Source organism: Typopeltis vanoorti, chromosome 12, assembly GCF_054136105.1.
Source record: "Typopeltis vanoorti isolate ZY-2024b chromosome 12, IOZ_Tvanoo_1.0, whole genome shotgun sequence".
NCBI classification, from domain to species: domain Eukaryota; kingdom Metazoa; phylum Arthropoda; class Arachnida; order Uropygi; family Thelyphonidae; genus Typopeltis; species Typopeltis vanoorti.
The window spans coordinates 118,554,324-118,577,429 of record NC_143560.1 but is presented as its reverse complement, the minus strand read 5'-3'; the positions used below and the strand labels follow the sequence as shown (position 1 = coordinate 118,577,429).

Genomic DNA, 23,106 nt, shown 5'->3' with positions numbered 1-23,106 from the left:
CTATACAAAAAGGGCAGTCAGGCTGATAATTGACACGTCACTCACTTTCACACAGGTGCTCAGTTTCTGCTGCTTACACCTACAAATACTTCTACAGCCACTATTCATTAGAATTAACATTAATAATACTCCCACTCTATCAAATCAGTTCAAACACATGCAGCAACTAAACAACACTCCCTGAATACATCAAACTCACAGAACAAATTTCTCTTCCTCTATGTTCATCTGATTCACTGCTGCCCTCTGGAAGAGTGCGCCATCGTATGTGTTTCCCCAAGGAATACAATCCACAGCTTTTCAAGAAAAATGTGAAAAATTCCTTCTTGCCCATCCACAGTACTAGTGTACTATAGGCTGACCACCCTCTCATGGATGGGTTCCCCATAAAAATGAAACTCCTGGCCATCTTTGTTAATGGCCAGGAGTACCTAATCATACGCATATTATTATTAACATCTGACCTCCATGGAGTCGGAGACACATCATGGAAGGTACACCCTAGTGCACAGGATGCTCATCCAACCATGCTTTAGACAACACAATCAGGCAATGCATTCTGCTCACCAGCCACTCTCCATGCAAAGAACCTACTCCTCTCCTCACATCCTCCTATATAACAGTGTATCAAGGTGGATATCCATGAACTGTCAGTCTCCAATATACTCTATGTATATCAACACCATAGTAGTGGTGATAAAGGACAGTCTTGTCAGACACCACCACAATTTATTAGTTTCCAATTTGATACTCAGAAAATTTCCTTTAGAACAATGTTGTGTCTATGGAGATTTGAGTGGACTTATTAATTAGTTTGTTATAATGAATGTATTTTGTTATAACATCTTCACTATAATGAAAGATGACTCTAAATTTGTACTTTCCAGGAGCACACCTTGTTATAAATAAACAGTATATCTAGAGAAAGTTTTTTTAAAATAAAATCACATTTCTAACCTGAGAAATGTTACTTCAACTGATGTTTACTTTAATTATTATTATTATGTGACACCTCCAGGGAGTTCAGAGACTCATCGATGGAGAGTGTGCCAACAGAATCAAATGATTTTCCATTTCCAACTACTAACCGCACTCAAACTTGCTTAACTTTTTGTTGAGCCATTAGTAGCAGAGGCTCTACCAATCAACCAACCTTTGCGCTCTTCAGTAGGAGCCATACTTCATCAATGAAAATGAATTCCAATATATTTTTGACCTGATATTATACTGTAACCACATCAGTTTGTACAAAGAAAAATCTGAGTGGCAGACACAAGAACAGCACATACAGTAAATAATTTAATCTAAACTAAAAGAATACAGGCATACTGAAATCAGAAAAAAAAAATATGTGCTTCTAATTTAGAATTATTTTCTTATATCACTTCATACACAAGAGGCTACAAAATATATGAAATTAGTGCTGTATTTGGTTAGGGGCAGGATAAAGAGAAAATACTTCTATATTATTTTTGAGGAGTAAACATCATAGTTGCTATGGTGAAATTACTGATATTTATATTTATAATACATTCAGGGGTGCTTAAGGATCAAAGCTGTATAACTGAGAGGAGACCTCCACATAGCCTTTAAAGGAATGTGGAGAACCGACCAGGGATTCTGATCTAATGTCCAATCATCACCTTCTCATGGTGCACCCTGTTGGGTATCTACCTGGATACTGAACAAACGAGGATAGGCTGGCAACTTGGAATTTAGCCAACAAATTGTATTCTTATTGGCTTAAACCAATATACAAAATGATGGTACAACATGACAAAATTTCATTCCGGCTGGGGCGTCGCCCGGTTCAGAATCAACAAAGCTGGTATGGTAGGAAGTCAATTGAATAAATTCATAGAATAAGAGAGAAATTAGTCAGAACACTAAATTAGCCGTATACAAGACAGTGTTCAAACCAGTTTTAACTTATGGATCTGAGAGCTGGGTCAGAAGTAAAACACTTGACCAAAGACTAGAGACCGCAGATATGAGAGTCCTGAGAAAGATTAGAGGCGTGAACAGATGGCATCAATGGCAATATCATATTAAAAACGAGGATATTAGGAAAGAACTTGACATTGTCAGCATCCAGGAATGTGTTAGCAGAGCTAATCTCTGGTAGTATGGTCACTTAAACAGAATGGACGAGGAAAGATTATCAAAACAAGTGTTCTCTGCCAGGTTGGCAGGAAAATGGGTGGATTGATATGGTACAAAGTGCCTTAGACGATAGAAATATAAGATCTGATAATGTTGGAGTCTTGACAAGTAACAGGCTGATTTGGAGGAAAATTGTAGATAGCAAGTTAGTAATGATGTAAATTTTTCATGTAGTACTATCATATCCTGTACACCCCTTGAGGGTACATGTCAGGAATTTGATGATGATACATTCAAGAGTTAATTCTAATCTAATCAATGCTTTGATTAGATTAGATTTAGTAAATAAATAATAATTTCATTTATCAATTTTTGCTCGTTTTCTTTTTTTTTTCCATATATTATACTTTATGAAGTAATTTTTTAATGCGCACACACACACACACACACACACACACACACACATTTTATTTTATTTACTTATTCTTTTTTTGTAAACATGATTTTATTTACGTTTAAAATGCTGAAAAAATTTTAATGCTAATGGACTACACCACAGGAAAGCAAGGAGAAAAAAGACAATAGAATTTATGAGAGATAAGGCACTGAAAGACAAAAACAGTAATTCAATACATAGAATTACTCAACTAATAAGAACTGAGAAGTAGGAAAAAGCTAATTTCACTATTGTAGAAGTTGTTGAAAGTTTTTCCACTTGATTATATTATAATTTAAAGATGCCAAGCAATTATATTCTTGGTTTCATTCTTTATCCAAGTGTAAGCAAACAAAGTTTGCACATGAAGTAACTTAATGACAGGCAACTCATATATACAGATTAATGACTTCACATCAATTGCCTTAGTATCCCATAATGCAACGCACATATCCTTACTGACATCTATAATGCTATGCATTATAGTAAGGGCCACTATCCACACCGGTTTCAACATTTATTGAAGTCTCATAAGTGGTAGCCAGACCCAGAAGTGATACCAAAGTTGAAGTAAAAGGTTCTTCACATCCTAGATGAGATGCAAACAAGACTTTCCAACTAAAGAGCATCATCAAAACCAACTGAGCCACAGAGGATCTAACAAACACTAAGAATATTTTTTTTTGCATTTAGTTACATATTACCAAAAATGTACATTCATATATAGTACAGGGGTGCTTAAAGGTCAAAGCCATATAACTGAGAGGAGACCTCCACATAGCCTATAAAGGAATGTGGAGAACAGACCAGGACTTATGACCTAATGTCCAATCCTCACCTTCTCATGGTGCACCCTGTTGGGTATCTACTTGGATACTGAACGGATGAGGATGGGCTGGCAATTCGATTTAGCCGACCAAATTGTATTCTTGTTGGTTAAACCAAAATAAAAAATGATGGTACAACATGACAAAATTTCATGCCGGCTGGGGCATCGCCCCAGTTGTTTTCGCCAGGTAACCATGGCGAACAGCTAAAAGTCAGCTACTGAAACAAATCTGAAAACAAACCCCAACTCAACATCACCAGAGTTAAAGATCGGTACTATCAACATAAGAAGCCTGAATGGCAAAGAAATGTAACTAGCTGAGGAATTAGATAAGTACCAGATCAACATAATAGGGGTGACTGAAACAAAAAAGACCAAAACTGGTGAGATCTTTCTGAGCAATAAATACAAAATGTTATATTCAGGCAATGAGAATCAAGGAAAAGAAGGATTAGACATAGCATTCAACACAAAATACGAGGCTAATCTTCTTGAATGGTAGTCAGTCTCAAGTAGAGTAATGTGGGCAAATATGAGAATGGGGAACTGGACAATGAAACTTATTTGTGCCTATGGTCCCACAGAAGGTTCTACTAAGGTAGAAGTGGAGGAATTTTTTGAGGCTTTAGAAAAAGCAACTGACACAATGAAAAAGGAAAGTTGGTCCTTGTTGGGGATCTAAATAGCAGAGTAGGAAATGATTGTCAGACATACAAAAATATTTTGGGAAAATTTGGAGAAAAGAGCAAAGCTAATAATAATGGCAAATATCTATTGGATTTCTACTCAGGACATGGACTGATTATTACTAACACCATGTTCCAACATAAAAATGAGCAAAAATTGACATGGAGAGAAGAGGCAAGGAATAAGAAAAGTCTCATTGACTACGTTATTGTTGAGAGTAATGTTTTCTCCCTGGTGCAGGACACCAGAGTGTACAGAGGATTTGAAATTGGAAGTGATCACTATTTAGTCTTGAGTAGGATAAAATTGAATTTCATATTGAAAAGAATAACATGTAAGAAAGTTTTAAAGCGAATAAAAGTTGAGCAGCTGTCAGATGTGAACTGTAGACTAAAATACAGAAAGATTATTGAAGAAAATGAAAGAGTTTGAGAACAGAAATCAAACCTTGGAGATTCAGTGGCAAACTCTGAAAAAAAAACATTGATTGATTCTGATTTTTTTATCCTTGCAGACACCGGCAGCACATGCCTCTCTGGAGGCGGTGAAGGAAAAGAAGAAAGCATATCAAAAGTTAATGACAAATAAGTCAGCTTGTGCTATTAGAGAATACAGAGACAAATGCAAGAATGCGAACACTGTGTAAAACTAGCTAAACAAAAGTCATGGGAGGACTTTGGCAAGAATATAGAAAATAAATATCAAGAATGTGGCAAAATATTCTGGAGGTTGTTGAAGAAGCTTAGGAATGGAGGAAAGAGTGCTGTAAAAGGAGTTAGAGATGATAAAGGTGACATGAAAATGGAAGAAAAGATATCTTTGAAGTATGGAGTAATCTTTGAAAAACTGCTAAATGAAACAAGCAGTGATGACAGCACAGTGGTAAAAAACACTGACCAGGCATGCATTCAGGAATACATATCTATACTTGAAGTAGAAAAGCCATCAAAGGCTTGAAATGTGGAAAGGCAGCAGGAGTAGATGATATTTGACCAGAAATGCTGAAGTATGGTGGTATAAGAGTCTTACAGTGGCTGCACTGCATAGTTCAGAAAGCCTGGACAGAGGGACGAATTCCCGATGATTGGAGTAGAGCTCTCATAGTACCCATATATAAAAAGGGAAATAAAACTGAATGTGAGAATTACAGAGGTATTTCCCTACTGAGTGTTCCTGACAAGATCTCTGCAAGTATACTTGAGAAACGGTTGAGAAGAATTGTGGAAGAAAAGCTTGGTGAAGAACAAGCTGGATTCAGGCCAAATAGAGGCTGTCAGCATCAGATCTTCACTTTAAGACAAATAGTGGAGAAATCATATGACAAGGTGCCAATAGAGAAACTGTTCAATATGCTGCAGTTATATTGTCAATGGGGCATTATATCAAGCAATACTTAGTCTTTATTTGAGTTGTAAGTCAGCAGTTAGAACTGAAGTACAAGAAGATGGTTTAATGTTAAATCTGGTGTGAGACAAGAATGTACATTATCCCCTCTGTTATTCATTATCTATATGGATCACATTATGAAAGAAAGTGGTATTGAACATGATATCAAAATTGGAGATGTTAATGTCAGCTCTTTGCTTTATGCGGATGATGTTATACTTCTAAATAAATCTGCTACAAGTCTGCAAGATTCTCTGACTAAATTGAATAGCTGTTGTAACAGATATGGTATGAAGGTAAGCAATAAAAAGACAAAGATAATGAAAATAGGCAGAATCATTGAAAATGCCAACTGTGTTGTGAACGGAGAACCTGTGGAACAAGTAAAATATTTCAGCTACTTAAGCACGATTTTTACTGAAGATGGTAAATTAAATATAGAAATAGACAACAGAATCGGCAAAGCTGGTATGGTGGGAAGTCAATTGAATAAATTCATATGGAATAAGAAAGAAATTAGTCAGAACACTAAATTAGCTGTATACAAGACAGTGTTCAAACCAGTTTTAACTTATTGATCTGAGAGCTGGGTCAGAAGTAAAACACTTGACCAAAGACTAGAGACCGCAGATATGAGACTCCGGAGAAAGATTATAGGCATGAACAGATGACATCAATGGCAATATCATATTAAAAACGAGGATATTAGGAAAGAACTTGACATTGTCAGCATCCAGGAATGTGTTAGCAGAGCTAATCTCAGGTGGTATGGTCACTTAAACAGAATGGGAGAGGAAAGATTATCAAAACAGGTGTTCTCTGCCAGGTTGGCAGCAAAACGACCCAGAGGAAGACCAAGATATAGGTGGATTGATACGGTACAGAGTGCCTTAGATGATAGAAATATAAGATCTGATAATGTTGGAGTCTTGACAGGTAACAGACTGATTTGGAGGAAAATTGTAGATAGGAAGTTAGTAATGATGTAATTTTTTTCATGAAGTACTATTATATCATGTACACCCAATGAGGGTACATGGCAGGAATTTGATGATGATAATGATGATGATATAGTACGTTAACGCATTAACATTTTTACCACTGATTTAATATGTTCAGTGTTTATTTCTAACCATTTCATTTAATATGTTCAAAATCTATAGAAAACAACTAGAAAATAAATAAATGAATAAATTTCAGCATAGCGAACAATAACACAATTAGTATGCTAACAAGTTTACACTATACTGATCACTAAAACAAGATGAAGAGGGGACACATCAAGTGGTAGCCTGAAACTAACAATTCACAATATAGCATGAAGCAGCACCACTGAAAATATATTGTTAATCCTTGATTATCGTGTAAGGAAAAAAAAAAAAAGTCAGCTGGTTACTTCCATCGGAAAAAACAGATCCAAATTTTAGAGATTATGATACACTTTGGAATACCAGATAAGATAGTAAAGTTTACAATATTAACAATGGAAAATTCAGAAAATACAAAATACAAAATGATTTAACAGATCATATAAGCAAACCATACCAATAATAATTCAAAGTTCAAAACAATATAACCTAGCTGCCATGCCTTTTTAACTTAGATCCAGTATTGGGTATACAGTATTTATTAAGCTGATAATGATATTGCTGAACTTATTTTGTTGGAAATTTTTCCACTTGGTGACACTATAAATTAAAGATACCAAGAAATATCCAAGCATAAGCGAACAAGTTTGTGCCTGAAATATTACTATGAGACTTAATTATTTCAGGACTGGGGCAACTTGCCTTAGTATCCCATAATGCAAAGCACATCTCCTTGCAGACATGTATGATGCTATGCATTATGGGTAAGGTCCAAACCCACACCAGTTACAACCTTTATTGAGGACTCATCATTGGCAGCTAGACCCAGAGGTAAAAATATGAGTTCTGCATTACTTCAACTAAGTGCTCTGCCCAAGTGGGTGCGAGTTAAAGATCTTCGTTAGGAATTAGGATGGCCTAAGGTCTCCTATATTTGGAGAAATCTGTTTCGTCATAATTTGCTGCTTGTTGTACAAGTTCATTTGGATGTGAAGACGATGCTGAGAAGAACTTTACTGCTGAAGATGGCAGGAAAGAGTAGATGTAGGAGATATTTGTATCCCGGTGGAGTTGGCCATTTCTGATCTACCACGGTGCGTTTAAGATCATGCAGAAACATTTGTTTTGCACTCTCTGTAATTTGAGGATATATGTACTTGAGGTGTGGCTCCAGGCTGGGGACGGATAAATAATAATAAACTGCTCCTTTATCATCAACTGATAAAGGAGCAGTTTAATTTTGGTATCCAGCTTGCTATTCCTATTGATAAGAGGATACAGCTGTGCAATAATTTTTGATGCCTTTGTTACATGAGACTTTTGTGTGGGGACTGAAGGTTAGTTTTCTGTCCAGCAGTACACAGAGATATTTGGCTCCTGTTTTCCAGGGAATCTTGGTATTAAATAGGAAGATGTCATCTTTGGGAGATATTGAGTTTTTAGTGAAGAGCATGGCGATACTCTTCTGAGGGTTTACTTGCAATCTCCATTCTGAGAACCAGTGCTCTAATTTCAGCAGATTTTCTTGCAGTTTCTTGGTGACAAGGTGTGGTTTAATAGATCTGGCTAGTATAGCTGTGTCATCCATGTATTGGGCAATGATAGATGACATTGGATTGTGCAGTATGTCCGCCATGTAAATCGAGAAAAGTATCGGTGCCAGTTGGGACTCTTGAAGCACTCCTGCCAAGATTCGTTGCTGGGTAGATAATATATCATTTAGTTTGACTTGCATTAGTCTGCTACTAAGAAATGACTTTGTAATTTGGACTAGATCTAATGGAATCATTATCATCATCATCATCAAATTCCTGCCATGTACCCTCAAGGGGTGTACAGGATATGACAGTACTACATGAAAAAATTACATCATTACTAACTTCCTATCTACAATTTTCCTCCAAATCAGTCTGTTACTTCTCAAGACTCCAACATTATCAGATCTTATATTTCTATCGTCTAAGGCACTTTGTACCATATCAATCCACCTATATCTTGGTCTTCCTCTGGGTCGTTTTCCTGCCAACCTGGCAGAGAACACTTGTTTTGCTAATCTTTCCTCTCCCATTCTATTTAAGTGACCACACCACCTGAGATTAGCTCTGCTAACACATTCCTGGATGCTGACAATGTCAAGTTCTTTCCTAATATCCTCATTTTTAATATGATATTGCCATTGATGCCATCTGTTCATGCCTCTAATCTTACTCAGGACTCTCATATCTGCGGTCTCTAGTCTTTGGTCAAGTGTTTTACTTCTGACCCAGCTCTCAGATCCATAAGTTAAAACTGGTTTGAACACTGTCTTGTATACAGCTAATTTAGTGTTCCGACTAATTTCTCTCTTATTCCATAGGAATTTATTCAATTGAATTCCCACCATACCAGCTTTGCTGATTCTGTTGTCTATTTCTATATTTAATTTAACATCTTCAGTAAAAATCGTGCCTAAGTAGCTGAAATGTTTTACTTGTTCCACAGGTTCTCCATTCACAACACAGTTGACAATTTCAAATGATTCTGCCTATTTTCATTGTCTTTGTCTTTTTTATTGCTGACCTTCATACCATATCTATTACAACAGCAATTGAATTTAGTCAGAGAATCTTGCAGACTTGTAGCGGATTTATTTAGAAGTATAACATCATCCACATAAAGCAAAGAGCTGACATTAACATCTCCAATTTTGATATCAGGTTTAATACCACTTTCTTTCATAATGTGATCCATATAGATAATGAATAACAGAGGGGATAATTTACATCCTTGTCTCACACCAGATTTAACATTAAACCATCTTCCTGTACTTCCTTCAATTCTAACTGCTGACTTACAACTCAAATAAAGACTAAGTATTGCTTGATATAATGCCCTATTGATACCATATAACTGCAGCGTATTGAATAGCTTCTCTCTTGGCACCTTGTCATATGCCTTTTCCAAATCGACAAAACTTAAATACAGATCTTTGTTATATTCCCATGCTTTCTCGACTATTTGTCGTAAAGTGAAGATCTGATCCTGACAGCCTCTATTTGGCCTGAATCCAGCTAGTTCTTCACAAAGCTTTTCTTCCACAATTCTTCTCAACCGTTTCTCAAGTATACTTGCATAGATCTTGCCAGGAACACTCACTAGAAAAATACCTCTGTAATTCTCACATTCAGTTTTATTTCCCTTTTTATATATGGGTATTATGAGAGCTCTACTCCAATTATCGGGAATTCGTCCCTCTGTCCAGGCTTTCTGAACTATGCAGTGCAGCCACTGTAAGACTTTTATACCACCATACTTCAGCATTTCTGGTCGAATATCATCTACTCCTGCTGCCTTTCCACATTTCAAGCCTTTGATGGGGTTTTCTACCTCAAGTATGGATATGTATTTCTGACTGCATTCCTGGTCAGTATTTTTTACCACTGTGCTGTCATCACTGCTTGTTTCATTTAGCAGTTTTTTAAAGTAATTACTCCATACTTCAAGGATATCTTTTTCTCCTGTTTTCATGTCACCTTTATCATCTGTAACTCCTTTTACATATTCAACAACCTCCAGAATATTTTGCCACCTTCTTGATATTTATTTTCTATATTCTTGCCAAAGTCCTCCCATGACTTTTGCTTAGCTAGTTTTACACACTGTTTAGCTTTCTTACATTTGTCTGTGTATTTTGTGCACATATAAACATGTGCACAAAAGCTGACTTATTTGCCAGGAACTTTTGATATGCTTTCTTCTTTTCCTTCACTGTCTCTTTAACTTCCTGTGTCCACCAGGGAGTTCCGATTTTTTTATCCTTGCACACAACCTCATCACATGCCTCTCTGGCAGAATCAATCAATGTTTTCTTCAGGGTTTGCCACTGAATCTCCAAGGTTTGATTCCTGTTCTCAAACTCTTTCATTTTCTTTTCAATAATCTTTCTGTATTTTAGTCTACAGTTCACATTTGAGAGCTGCTTACTTTTATTCGCTTTAAAACTTTCTTACATGTTATTCTTTTCAATATGAAATTCAATTTTATCCTACTCAAGACTAAATAGTGATCACTTCCAATTTCAAATCCTCTGTACACTCTGGTGTCCTGCACCAGGGAGAAAATATCACTATCAACAATAACATAGTCAATGAGACTTTTCTTATTCATTGCCTCTTCTCTCCATGTGAATTTGTGCACATTTTTATGTTGGAAATTGGTGTTAGTAATAACCAGTCCATGTCCTGAGCAGAAATCCAACAGATATTTGCCATTATTATTAGCTTTGCTCTTTTCTCCAAATTTTCCCAAATTATTTTGTATGTCTCACAATCATTTCCTACTCTGCTATTTAGATCCCCAACAAGGACCAACTTTTCCTTTTTTCATTGTGTCAGTTGCTTTTTCTAAAGCATCAAAAAATTCCTCCACTTCTGCCTTAGTAGAACCTTCTGTGGGACCATAGGCACAAATAATTCTTATTGTCCAGTTCCCCATTCTCATATTTGCCCACATTACTCTACTTGAGACTGACTGCCATTCAAGAAGATTAGCCTCGTATTTTGTGTTGAATACTATGGCTACTCGTTCTTTTCCTTGATTGTCATTGCCTGAATATAACATTTTGTATTTATTGCTCAGAAGGATCTCACCAGTTTTGGTCTTTTTTGTTTCAGTCACCCTATTATGTCGATCTGGTACTTATCTAATTCCTCAGCTAGCTATATTTCTTTGCCATTCAGGCTTCTTACGTTGATAGTACTGATCTTTAACTCTGGTGATGTTGAGTTGGGGTTTGTTTTCAGATTTGTTCCAGTAGCTGACTTTTCGCTGTTCGCCCTGGTTCCCTGGCGAAAACAACGGGGGCCTTGTTTAACCGGGCGACGCCCCAGCCGGCATGAAATTTTGTCATGTTGTACCATCAATTTTTTATTTTGGTTTAACCAATAAGAATACAATTTGGTCAGCTAAATCCCAAATTGCCAGCCCATCCTTGTTCGTTCAGTATCAAAGTAGATACCCAACAGGGTGCACCACAAGAAGGTGAGGATTGGACATTAGGTCAGAAGCCCTGGTCGGTTCTCCGCATTCCATTTAAAGGCTATGTGGAGGTCTCCTCTCAGTTATACAGCTTTGACCCTTAAGCACCCCGATCTAATGGAATGCCGGCTAAAATCAACTTGTACAGTAGTCCAAAGTGCCATAGCTTGTCGAATGCCTTTTCTAAGTAAAGGAAAACTGCTCTGGTGTATTGGTGCCAACTGTAACTTGCGGTAATGAACTCAATTAGTCTGTAAATTTGTTGAGTGGTGCTGTGAAACTGGCAAAAACCAAACTGTTCTGCAGGAAGAATGTTTAATTTTTTTACCGAAAGTTGAATTCTGGAAAGTATAGCTTTTTCTGCTATTTTGCCCAAATTAGAAATCAGACTTATGGGACGATAACTTTGAGGTTGCTGAAGTTCCTCGCCAGGCTTATAAATAGGAACCTTGTCTGCCAACTTCCATGCAGAGGGAAAGTACTTGAACCTGAACATAGTTTATTATTGTTGTAAGATGTACAATGGCCTTTTGGGGGAACAGTTTAATAACTTTGTTGGATATGCTGTCAGGCCCAGGAGCGTTTTTATTCTTTAAATTCTTTATAATGTCATAAATTTCAGCTGGAGAAGTAGGTGTTAGTTGGCTGGTACAGGTATCAGACCGTTTTAATACGTGTCTGACATGGCAGCGGACTTTGAAAATATATGATTGAAATTTAGATTATCATATGAAGGGCTACACTGTTTTTCTAAATTTTTAGCTATGGTTTCGGCTTTTTCTGCATCTATGTAAACAATGTTCAGATCAGATTTGAGAGGGGGAAGAGATTTGTTTTTGATGTTTCTCAGCAGTTTCCAGATGGTCTGATCACTGGTGATATGGAGGCTAATTTGTCTTCCCATAGTTTGTTTCCATGGACTTTAAGTGCATCTCTCCCTGTGCTGTTCATTTAGTTGAGATATATTTTGTCTTCGGGTGCCTTGGTGTTATGGTATCTTTTTCTTGTTTTATTTTTTTCCCCTGATTAAGTTCATTATATCTTCTGGTAGTCGTTTAGGCTTAAAAACAGTTGAATTTGAGGAGATAGATGCTATGGCTTGGGGTGCTTAAGGGTCAAAGCTGTATAACTGAGAGGAGACCTCCACATAGCCTTTAAAGGAATGCGGAGAACCGACCAGGGCTTCTGACCAAATGTCCAATCCTCACCTTCTTGTGGTGCACCCTGTTGGGTATCTACTTTGATACTGAACGAACGAGGATGGGCTGGCAATTTGGGATTTAGCTGACCAAATTGTATTCTTATTGGTTAAACCAAAATAAAAAATGATGGTACAACATGACAAAATTTCATGCCGGGTGGGGCGTCGCCCGGTTAAACAAGGTCCCCGTTGTTTTTGCCACGGAACCAAGGGCGAACAGCAAAAAGTCAGCTACTGGAACAAATCTGAAAACAAACCCCAACTCAACATCACCAGAGTTAAAGATCGGTACTATCAACGTAAGCAGCATGAATGGCAAAGAAATTGAGCTAGCTGAGGAATTAGATAAGTACCAGATCGACATAATAGGGGTGACTGAAACAAAAAAGACCAAAACTGGTGAGATCCTTCTGAGCAATAAATACAAAATGTTATATTCAGGCAATGACAATCAAGGAAAAGAAGGAGTAGCCATAGTATTCAACACAAAATACGAGGCTAATCTTCTTGAATGGCAGTCAGTCTCAAATAGAGTAATGTGGGCAAATATGAGAATGGGGAACTGGACAATAAGACTTATTTGTGCCTATGATCCCACAGAAGGTTCTACTAAGACAGAAGTGGAGGAATTTTTTGATGCTTTAGAAAAAGCAACTGACACAATGAAAAAGGAAAAGTTGGTCCTTGTTGGGGATCTAAATAGCAGAGTAGGAAATGATTGTGAGACATACAAAAATATTTTGGGAAAATTTGGAGAAAAGAGCAAAGCTATTAATAATGGCAAATATCTGTTGGATTTCTGATCAGGACATGGACAGGTTATTACTAACACCATGTTCCAACATAAAAATGTGCACAAATTCACATGGAGAGAAGAGGCTAGGAATAAGAAACTATGTTATTGTTGATAGTGATGTTTTCTCCCTGGTGCAGGACACCAGAGTGTATAGAGGATTTGAAATTGGAAGTGATCACTATTTAGTCTTGAGCAGGATAAAATTGAATTTCATATTGAAAAGAATAACATGTAAGAAAGTTTTAAAGCGAATAAAAGTCGAGCAGCTCTCAGATGTGAACTGTAGACTAAAATACAGAAAGATTATTGAAAAGAAAATGAAAGAGTTTGAGAACAGGAATCAAACCTTGGAGATTCAGTGGCAAACTCTGAAGAAAACATTGATTGATTCTGCCAGAGAGGCATGTGGTGAGGTTGTGTGCAAGGATAAAAAAAATCAGAATTCCCAGGTGGACACAGGAAGTTAAAGAGACAGTGAAGGAAAAGAAGAAAGCATATCAAAAGTTCCTGGCAAATAAGTCAGCTTGTGCTCTTAGTGAATATAGAGACAAATGCAAGAATGCTAAACACTGTGTAAAACTAGCTAAACAAAAGTCATGGGAGGACTTTGGCAAGAATATTGAAAATAAATATCAAGAAGGTGGCAAAATATTCTGGAGGTTGTTGAAGAAGCTTAAGAATGGAGGAAAGAGTGCTATAAAAGGAATTAGAGATGATAAAGGTGACATGAAAACGGGAGAAAAAGATATCCTTGAAGTATGGAGTAATTACTTTGAAAAACTGCTAAATGAAACAAGCAGTGATGACAGCACACTGTTAAAAAACAATGACCAGGCATGCAGTCAAGAATACATATCCATACTTGAAGTAGAAAAAGCCATCAAAGGCTTGAAATGTGGAAAGGCAGCAGGAGTAGATGATATTCGACCAGAAATGCTGAAGTATGGTGGTATAAAAGTCTTACAGGGGCTGCACTGCATAGTTCAGAAAGCCTGGAGAGAGGGACGAATTCCCGATGATTGGAGTAGAGCTCCCATAATACCATTATATAAAAAGGGAAATAAAACTGAATGTGAGAATTACAGAGGTATTTCCCTAGTGAGTGTTCCTGGCAAGATCTATGCAAGTATACTTGAGAAACGGTTGAGAAGAATTGTGGAAGAAAAGCTTGGTGAAGAACAAGCTGGATTCAGGCCAAATAGAGACTGTCAGGATCAGATCTTCACTTTACGACAAATAGTCAAGAAAGCATGGGAATATAACAAAGATCTGTATTTAAGTTTTGTCGATTTGGAAAAGGCATATGACAAGGTGCCAAGAGAGAAGCTATTCAATACGCTGCAGTTATATGGTATCAATAGGGCATTATATCAAGCAATACTTAGTCTTTATTTGAGTTGTAGGTCAGCAGTTAGAATTGAAGGAAGTACAGGAAGATGGTTTAATGTTAAATCTGGTGTGAGACAAGGATGTAAATTATCCCCTCTGTTATTCATTATCTATATGGATCACATTATGAAAGAAAGTGGTATTAAACCTGATATCAAAATTGGAGATGTTAATGTCAGCTCTTTGCTTTATGTGGATGATGTTATACTTCTAAATAAATCCGCTACAAGTCTGCAAGATTCTCTGACTAAATTCAATTGCTGTTGTAATAGATATGGTATGAAGGTCAGCAATAAAAAAGACAAAGACAATGAAAATAGGCAGAATCATTTGAAATTGTCAACTGTGTTGTGAATGGAGAACCTGTGGAACAAGTAAAACATTTCAGCTACTTAGGCATGATTTTTACTGAAGATGGTAAATTAAATATAGAAATAGATAACAGAATCAGCAAAGCTGGTATGGTCATTTGAATAAATTCATATGGAATAAGAGAGAAATTAGTCGGAACACTAAATTAGCTGTATATAAGACTGTGTTCAAACCAATTTTAACTTATGGATCTGAGAGCTGGGTCAGAAGTAAAACACTTGACCAAAGACTAGAGACCGCAGATATGAGAGTCCTGAGAAAGATTAGAGGCGTGAACAGATGGCATCAATGGCAATATCATATTAAAAATGAGGATATTAGGAAAGAACTTGACATTGTCAGCATCCAGGAATGCGTTAGCAGAGCTAATCTCAGGTGGTATGATCACTTAAATAGAATGGGAGAGGAAAGATTAGCAAATAATATTTTTTTTTTTTGAGACCGTTAGCATTCCAAGAAATAATCTTTAAAGAATCTGGGGTGAATATTTTCCTATGCATTGGAGAGTGCAGATAAAATGGACTAAGTTTGCTGTAAGAATCTTTTTGTAGTGCTTAGTGATGGATTTGAGTTACTGAAATCCTGTAACATATTTGCAAGAGAAGAGGTGATGATGGCTGTTATACTTGAATGTGGATTTGGCATATTCTGGTCTTGGATTGTCTTTTGGGGCAGGCCACATCAGCATATGTTCTTGTTTGGTGTTGAAGGTTCATTTTCTTGGGGGGCTCAGTTGATGATGGATGAACACCTGTCATCCTGTTCAAACTGATGGGAGACTGATGAACTTGAGTTTCTGGAGCTCTCGTTTCTGATAATGAGGTAGATTGACTGATTAACTCAGTTTACCACAGGTATAATATAATAATTATATTATACCTGTGGCATAATATAATTATTAAAAGAACACGTAAGACCACAGTAATAACTTTTAATTTATAAGGTACAGATAATTCATACTAAAACTAATAGTACATCTTCAGTGTTACAAATACTTATAGGAATGGAATACAAGTAATGAACATTCAGTGGATTGCCTGTTTTTGAGGTGGCAAATGCAACCTCTTTAATTAGCAGGGTGATTTTTGGCTTGGAGCAGGTACGTGCGGGGTGGGTCTCACTACATGTTAAACATCTGTATTGAGCTTTGCACAACTTCTGCGCATAGCCAAATTTTTGGCATCTGTGGCACTGTCCAGATGAGGCCCTCTTCCTAAGTGAGACCTTAAGCCCGCAGATTGTCTTCAAGTTGTATATGTTTTTATAGATATTATGTATCTCCACCAACACCAGAGGCATAGGGGTCTTGTTTGATCTGTACATTCTGCTGACTTTTATGGGAGGCAGATCTTGCATGTTGAGGTCAGCAACTATTTCATGTTTCGATGTCTTCTGATACTCCTCGGAGTACCACCTTTAAATTTTTCGAGGTAAGTGTGAAGGTATGATATTGGATACCTCTTACATCCAACTCCTTGGTTAAATTTCTATAATCAGTCACTGTAGTGGGCTGAATTTTGATGCCCTCTTCTATGTTTTTGGCAGTGGAGTAGTTAATCTGCAGGTTGGTCACAGTGGTTCTTAAGGCTGTCCATCTCTGTTTTTCCCTTAGAATGACTGGAGGCACCTTTTCATTGGTGGAGGCCGAGGAGTCTGTGTTGGAGCATCTTCATCGATGCCATTATCATTTGTTGACTCCGAGGGGAGAGTTTTGCGGGCATGCATCTCTCCTTGATCTGAGTGAGTAGAGTCAGAGATTACTAGATTTAGTTTTTCCTTCGTTTGAAGAATGTCTTCAAACGAAGACATTCTTCAAACATTTCGATCATCATCAGTCCCGGGTAAAGAGTAGAAATTTAGGAAGCTGGGCCATTCAAGCTCAAACTTCTTAAGGAGTTTCTTTATGAAGGTGAATGCCAGCCCTTCATCTAGAGAATCTATAATGATGTCGGGATCTACCATATTTGATCGCCATTTAAGATTAAACTTCATTTGAAGCTTATTTACAAGGATAACTGCCGGCTCTTCATCAAGAGAATCTGCTTGATTTACTTGCGTATAAACACAAGTAAATCAAGCAGATTTACTTGCGCAAATCAATAAAGGTTGAAGTAATGCAGAAGTCATATTTTCATATACGAGTAGCTAAAAGGTGTCACACCTTATTATTAAAATACTCTGGATTACAGAAAGTTGTTGGACGTTTTTCCACTTGGTTATACTATAAATTAAAGATACCAAGAAATTATGTAGATGGTTTAATCCTTTATCCAAGTGTAAGCAAACAAGTTTGCACCTGAACTATTTTCAGGACTGGAGCAACTCATATAAAGAAGCTAATGACTTCACATCACTTGCCTTAGTATCCCATAATGCAAAACACATCTCCATGTGGACATGTATAATGCTATGCATTATGGGAAGGGTCACTACCCAGACCTCTTTCAACCTTTACTGAGGTCTCATCAATACTAAACTGGTCTGAGCAGTGACCTTCCCTTAATGAAGTGATTCTCAATCTTTTTTTTTTTTCGTCATGGTACACTTTTAATAATTTTAAAATTTGGTGGCACACTAATAATAAGATAAATTTAAAAGAATTTTACTTGGTTAATTAATTCATGTACCTATAATATATTTTGTAAAAATAGCATACAATAATAATTTGCAATAAAATATAAAATGAAATTGCATTACAAAGTAAACAACATGTTTATTTAATGATAAATTACATTTAATGCGAAATTTGAGCATGTTTTTTTTTGATAACTTCATTTATATTTGGGCATATAAACGATAATGCTACTCTCATTTTGTGATCCAGATTTAAAAGTCTGGATCTTTTGTTTCGTTTTTATATCGGTCAAAGCCGAAAATCTGAATTCACACAAATATCATCATCATCATCATCAAATTCCTGCATGTACCCTCAAGGGGTGTACAGGATATGATAGTACTACATGAAAAAATTACATCATTATTAATTTCCTATCTACAATTTTCCTCCAAATCAGTCTGTTACTTGTCAACACTCCAATATTATCAGATCTTATATTTCTATCGTCTAAAGCACTTTGTAAGATATCAATCCACCTATATCTTGGTCTTCCTCTCGGTCGTTTTCCTGCCAACCTGGCAGACAACACTTGTTTTGCTAATCTTTCCTCGCCCATTCTGTTTAAGTGACCATACCACCTGAGATTAACTCTGCTAATGCATTCCTGGATGCTGACAATGTCAAGTTCTTTCCTAATATCCTCGTTTTTAATATGATACTGCCATTGATGCCATCTGTTCACGCCTCTAATCTTTCTCAGGACTCTCATATCTGAAGTCTCTAGTCTTTGGTCAAGTGTTTTACTTCTGACCCAGCTCTCAGATCCATAAGTTAAAACTGGTTTGAACACTGTCTTGTATACAGCTAATTTAGTGTTCTGACTAATTTCTCTCTTATTCCATATGAATTTATTCAATTGACTTCCCACCATACCAGCTTTGCTGATTCTGTTGTCTATTTCTATATTTAATTTACCATCTTCAGTAAAAATCGTGCCTAAATAGCTGAAATGTTTTACTTGTTCCACAGGTTCTCCATTCACAACACAGTTGACATTTTCAATGATTCTGCCTATTTTCATTGTCTTTGTCTTTTTATTGCTGACCTTCATACCATATCTATTACAAGAGCTATTCAATTTAGTCAGAGAATCTTGCAGACTTGTAGCGGATTTATTTAGAAGTATAACATCGTCTGCATAAAGCAAAGAGCTGACATTAACATCTCCAATTTTGATATCATGTTTAATACCACTTTCCTTCATAATGTGATCCATATAGATAATGAATAACAGAGGGGATAATGTACATCCTTGTCTCACACCGGATTTAACATTAAACCATCTTCCTGTACTTCCTTCAATTCTAACTGCTGACTTACAACTCAAATAAAGACTAAGTATTGCTTGATATAATGCCCCATTGACACCATATAACTGCAGCGTATTGAACAGCTTCTCTCTTGGGACCTTGTCATATGCCTTTTCCAGATCGACAAAACTTAAATACAGATCTTTGTTATATTCCCATGCTTTCTCGACTATTTGTCGTAAAGTGAAGATCTGATCCTGACAGCCTCTATTTGGCCTGAATCCATCTTGTTCTTCACCAAGCTTTTCTTCCACAATTTTTCTCAACCGTTTCTCAAGTATACTTGCATAGATCTTCCCAGGAACACTCAGTAGGGAAATACCTCTGTAATTCTCACATTCAGTTTTATTTCCCTTTTTATATATGGGTACTATGAGAGCTCTACTCCAATCATCGGGAATTCGTCCCTCTGCCCAGGCTTTCCGAACTATGCAGTGCAGCCACTGTAAGACTCTTATACCACCATACTTCAGCATTTCTAGTAGAATATCATCTACTCCTGCTGCCTTTCCACATTTCAAGCCTTTGATAGCTTTTTCTACTTCAAGTATGGATATGTATTCCTGACTGCATGCCTGGTCAGTGTTTTTTACCACTGTGCTGTCATCACTGCTTGTTTCATTTAGCAGTTTTTCAAAGTAATTACTCCATACTTCAAGGATATCTTTTTCTCCCGTTTTCATGTCACCTTTATCATCTCTAATTCCTTTTATAGCACTCTTTCCTCCATTCTTAAGCTTCTTCAACAACCTCCAGAATATTTTGCCACCTTCTTGATATTTATTTTCAATATTCTTGCCAAAGTCCTCCCATGACTTTTGTTTAGCTAGTTTTACACAGTGTTTAGCATTCTTGCATTTGTCTCTATATTCTCTAAGAGCACAAGCTGACTTATTTGACAGAAACTTTTGATATGCTTTCTTCTTTTCCTTCACTGCCTCTTTAACCTCCTGTGTCCACCAGGGAGTTCTGATTTGTTTATCCTTACAAACAACCTCACCACATGCCTCTCTGGCAGAATCAATCAATGTTTTCTTCAGAGTTTGCCACTGAATCTCCAAGGTTTGATTCCTGTTCTCAAACTCTTTCATTTTTCCTTCAATAATCTTTGTGTATTTTAGTCTACAGCTCACATCAGAGAGCTGCTTAACTTTTATTCGCTTTAAAACTTTCTTACATGTTATTCTTTTCAATATGAAATTCAATTTTATCCTGCTCAAGACTAAATAGTGATCACTTCCAATTTCAAATCCTCTGTACACTCTGGTGTCCTGCACCAGGGAGAAAACATCACTATCAACAATAACATAGTCAATGAGACTTTTCTTATTCCTAGCCTCTGCTCTCCATGTGAATTTGTGCACATTTTTATGTTGATACATGGTGTTAGCAATAACCAGTCCATGTCCTGAGCAGAAATCCAACAGATATTTGCCATTATTAATAGCTTTGCTCTTTTCTCCAAATTTTCCCAAAATATTTTTGTATGTCTCACAATCATTTCCTACTCTGCTATTTAGATCCCCAACAAGGACCAACTTTTCCTTTTTTATTGTGTCAGTTGCTTTTTCTAAAGCATCAAAAAATTCCTCCACTTCTACCTTAGTAGAACCTTCTGTGGGACCATAGGCACAAATAAGTCTCATTGTCCAGTTCCCCATTCTCATATTTGCCCACATTACTCTACTTGAGACTGACTGCCATTCAAGAAGATTAGCCTCGTATTTTGTGTTGAATACTATGGCTACTCCTTCTTTTCCTTGATTGTCATTGCCTGAATATAACATTTCGTATTTATTGCTCAGAAAGATCTCACCAGTTTTGGTCTTTTTTGTTTCAGTCACCCCTATTATGTCAATCTGGTACTTATCTAATTCCTCAGCTAGCTCCATTTCTTTGCCATTCAGGCTTCTTACATTGATAGTACCGATCTTTAACTCTGGTGATGTTGAGTTGGGGTTTATTTTCAGATTTGTTCCAGCAGCTGACTTTTCGCTGTTCGCCCTGGTTCCCTGGCGAAAACAACGGGGGCCTTGTTTAACTGGGCGACGACCTAGCAGGCATGAAATTTTGTCATGTTGTCCCATCATTCTATATTTTGGTTTAACCAATAAGAATACAATTTGGTCGGCTAAATCCCAAATTCACACAAATAAGATGTGGAAAATTGTAATAACACACTTAAAGCTTTTTGTGATATTGTTGGATAATCATATCTAAGATTAATCCAGAACGAATTAATTGATTCTTCTGAATGTTTTGAAATTAAATCTCGGTTATTACACACAGAAATCAGTTCTTCTTTCAAAGTTAGTTCATACACTGATGTGTCGTTTATCACAAATGGATTCCGAATCCAATCAAATTTTTTTATTTCTAAATTTGGAAAGTAATGAACAATTTTTTGCTCTAGTATTGCCAAATGATCGATAACTATTTTATGAATTATTTTATAACAATCTTTTGGAACTGACTCAAACTTTTCTAAACTACCTCCTTTATTCTTCCATAAAGTAATTTTTTTTTTGAAATCCCAACAATTTATCAGTCGAGCTTAAAATATTTTCTTTCGGTTCCGTGCAAACTCGTATTTATGTTATTAAAAATAACAAAAATATCAGACAAGTAAGCCAGCTTAGCACATCATATTTTGTCATCCAACAAAATCATTATTATCTTGTTTAAAAAATATCTTTATCTCGTTTTTTTAATTCAAGCACACGAGACAAAACTTTCCCTCTGGATAACCACCTGACTTCCATGTGTAGTAACAATGATTTGTATTTAGACTCCATAGCCTGGCATAACTGACTAAATAGGCGACTTTTTAATGGTCTTGATTTTATATAATTAATCATTTTAACACATTGTTCCAGCACTACTTTCAATTCTGATGGTAATTGTTTTGTAATGAGTGTTTCCCGATGCAAAAACCTATGGGTAACTAACATATCTGCATTATGTTCTCTTAGATGTGCTACAAATCCTTTTATAGATCCTGTCATAGCCAGAGCACCATCTGTACAAATGCCAATGCACAAATTCCACGAAATTTTAATTTCTTGTAAATAAGAATTAATTTCATCGAAAATATGTTTTCCTGTTGTGAAATCAGATAATTCACGACAACATAAAAATTGATTAATTATATGATTTTCGTGAATGAATCAAACGAATGCAAATAAGTGTGCTTTTCCCGTAATATCAGTTGTTTTTCGATTTGTAAAGCAAAATTTGAATTTGCAAGAGTTTAAGCAGTATTTTCTTCAATATTTCGGGACAAGTCTATAATTCTGCGATGAATTGTGTCATTTGAAAGTGGTATTTTACAAACATCAATTTCTGCTGATTCACCGATCATTCTTTTTACAATTTTACGATGAGCAGGTAATATAATTTCTTCAGCCAAATTATGAGATTTTAATTTGAGAGCAATTAATTCAGCCACTTCATAAGAAGCTATCTGAGCTTTTTCAGACACACTAATTTGCTTTTTAAAAATCTTTAATTGTTTGGATCTTGCAGATAATGAATTTTGAAAGTAGGCTTTGTCTTTTGATGCTAGCGAAGGATGATTAGTGAGCAGGTGACGTTGAAGCTTGCTCGGAACCATAGCACTGTTTGATAATTTACAACCACATACCACACACTCGGGAACAGTTTTATCATTTTCCATTGTAGATGTAAATCCAAATTTTAAGAAGTCATCATTATACTTACGATGAACATTACATTTTTTGGTGGAGGAAACATCTTTACTTGTACTGGGCTCGTTAGTGATCGCTAGCATCATCATTATCGTCGTTAAGCTTTCTTTTTTTTTTTATCCATTTTAGGGGGTTCATTGAAAATAAAAATAATTTTGTCAAAAAATTA

At 36.3% G+C, this 23,106-nt stretch overlaps 1 protein-coding gene across 3 annotated transcripts in view; it reads right to left on the bottom strand.

The window, feature by feature from the left end:
• The window catches only part of LOC150101175 (oxysterol-binding protein-related protein 9), a 613,809-nt gene that overhangs the window by 583,436 nt on the left and 7,267 nt on the right, over window positions 1-23,106 (bottom strand). The window lies entirely within an intron of this gene.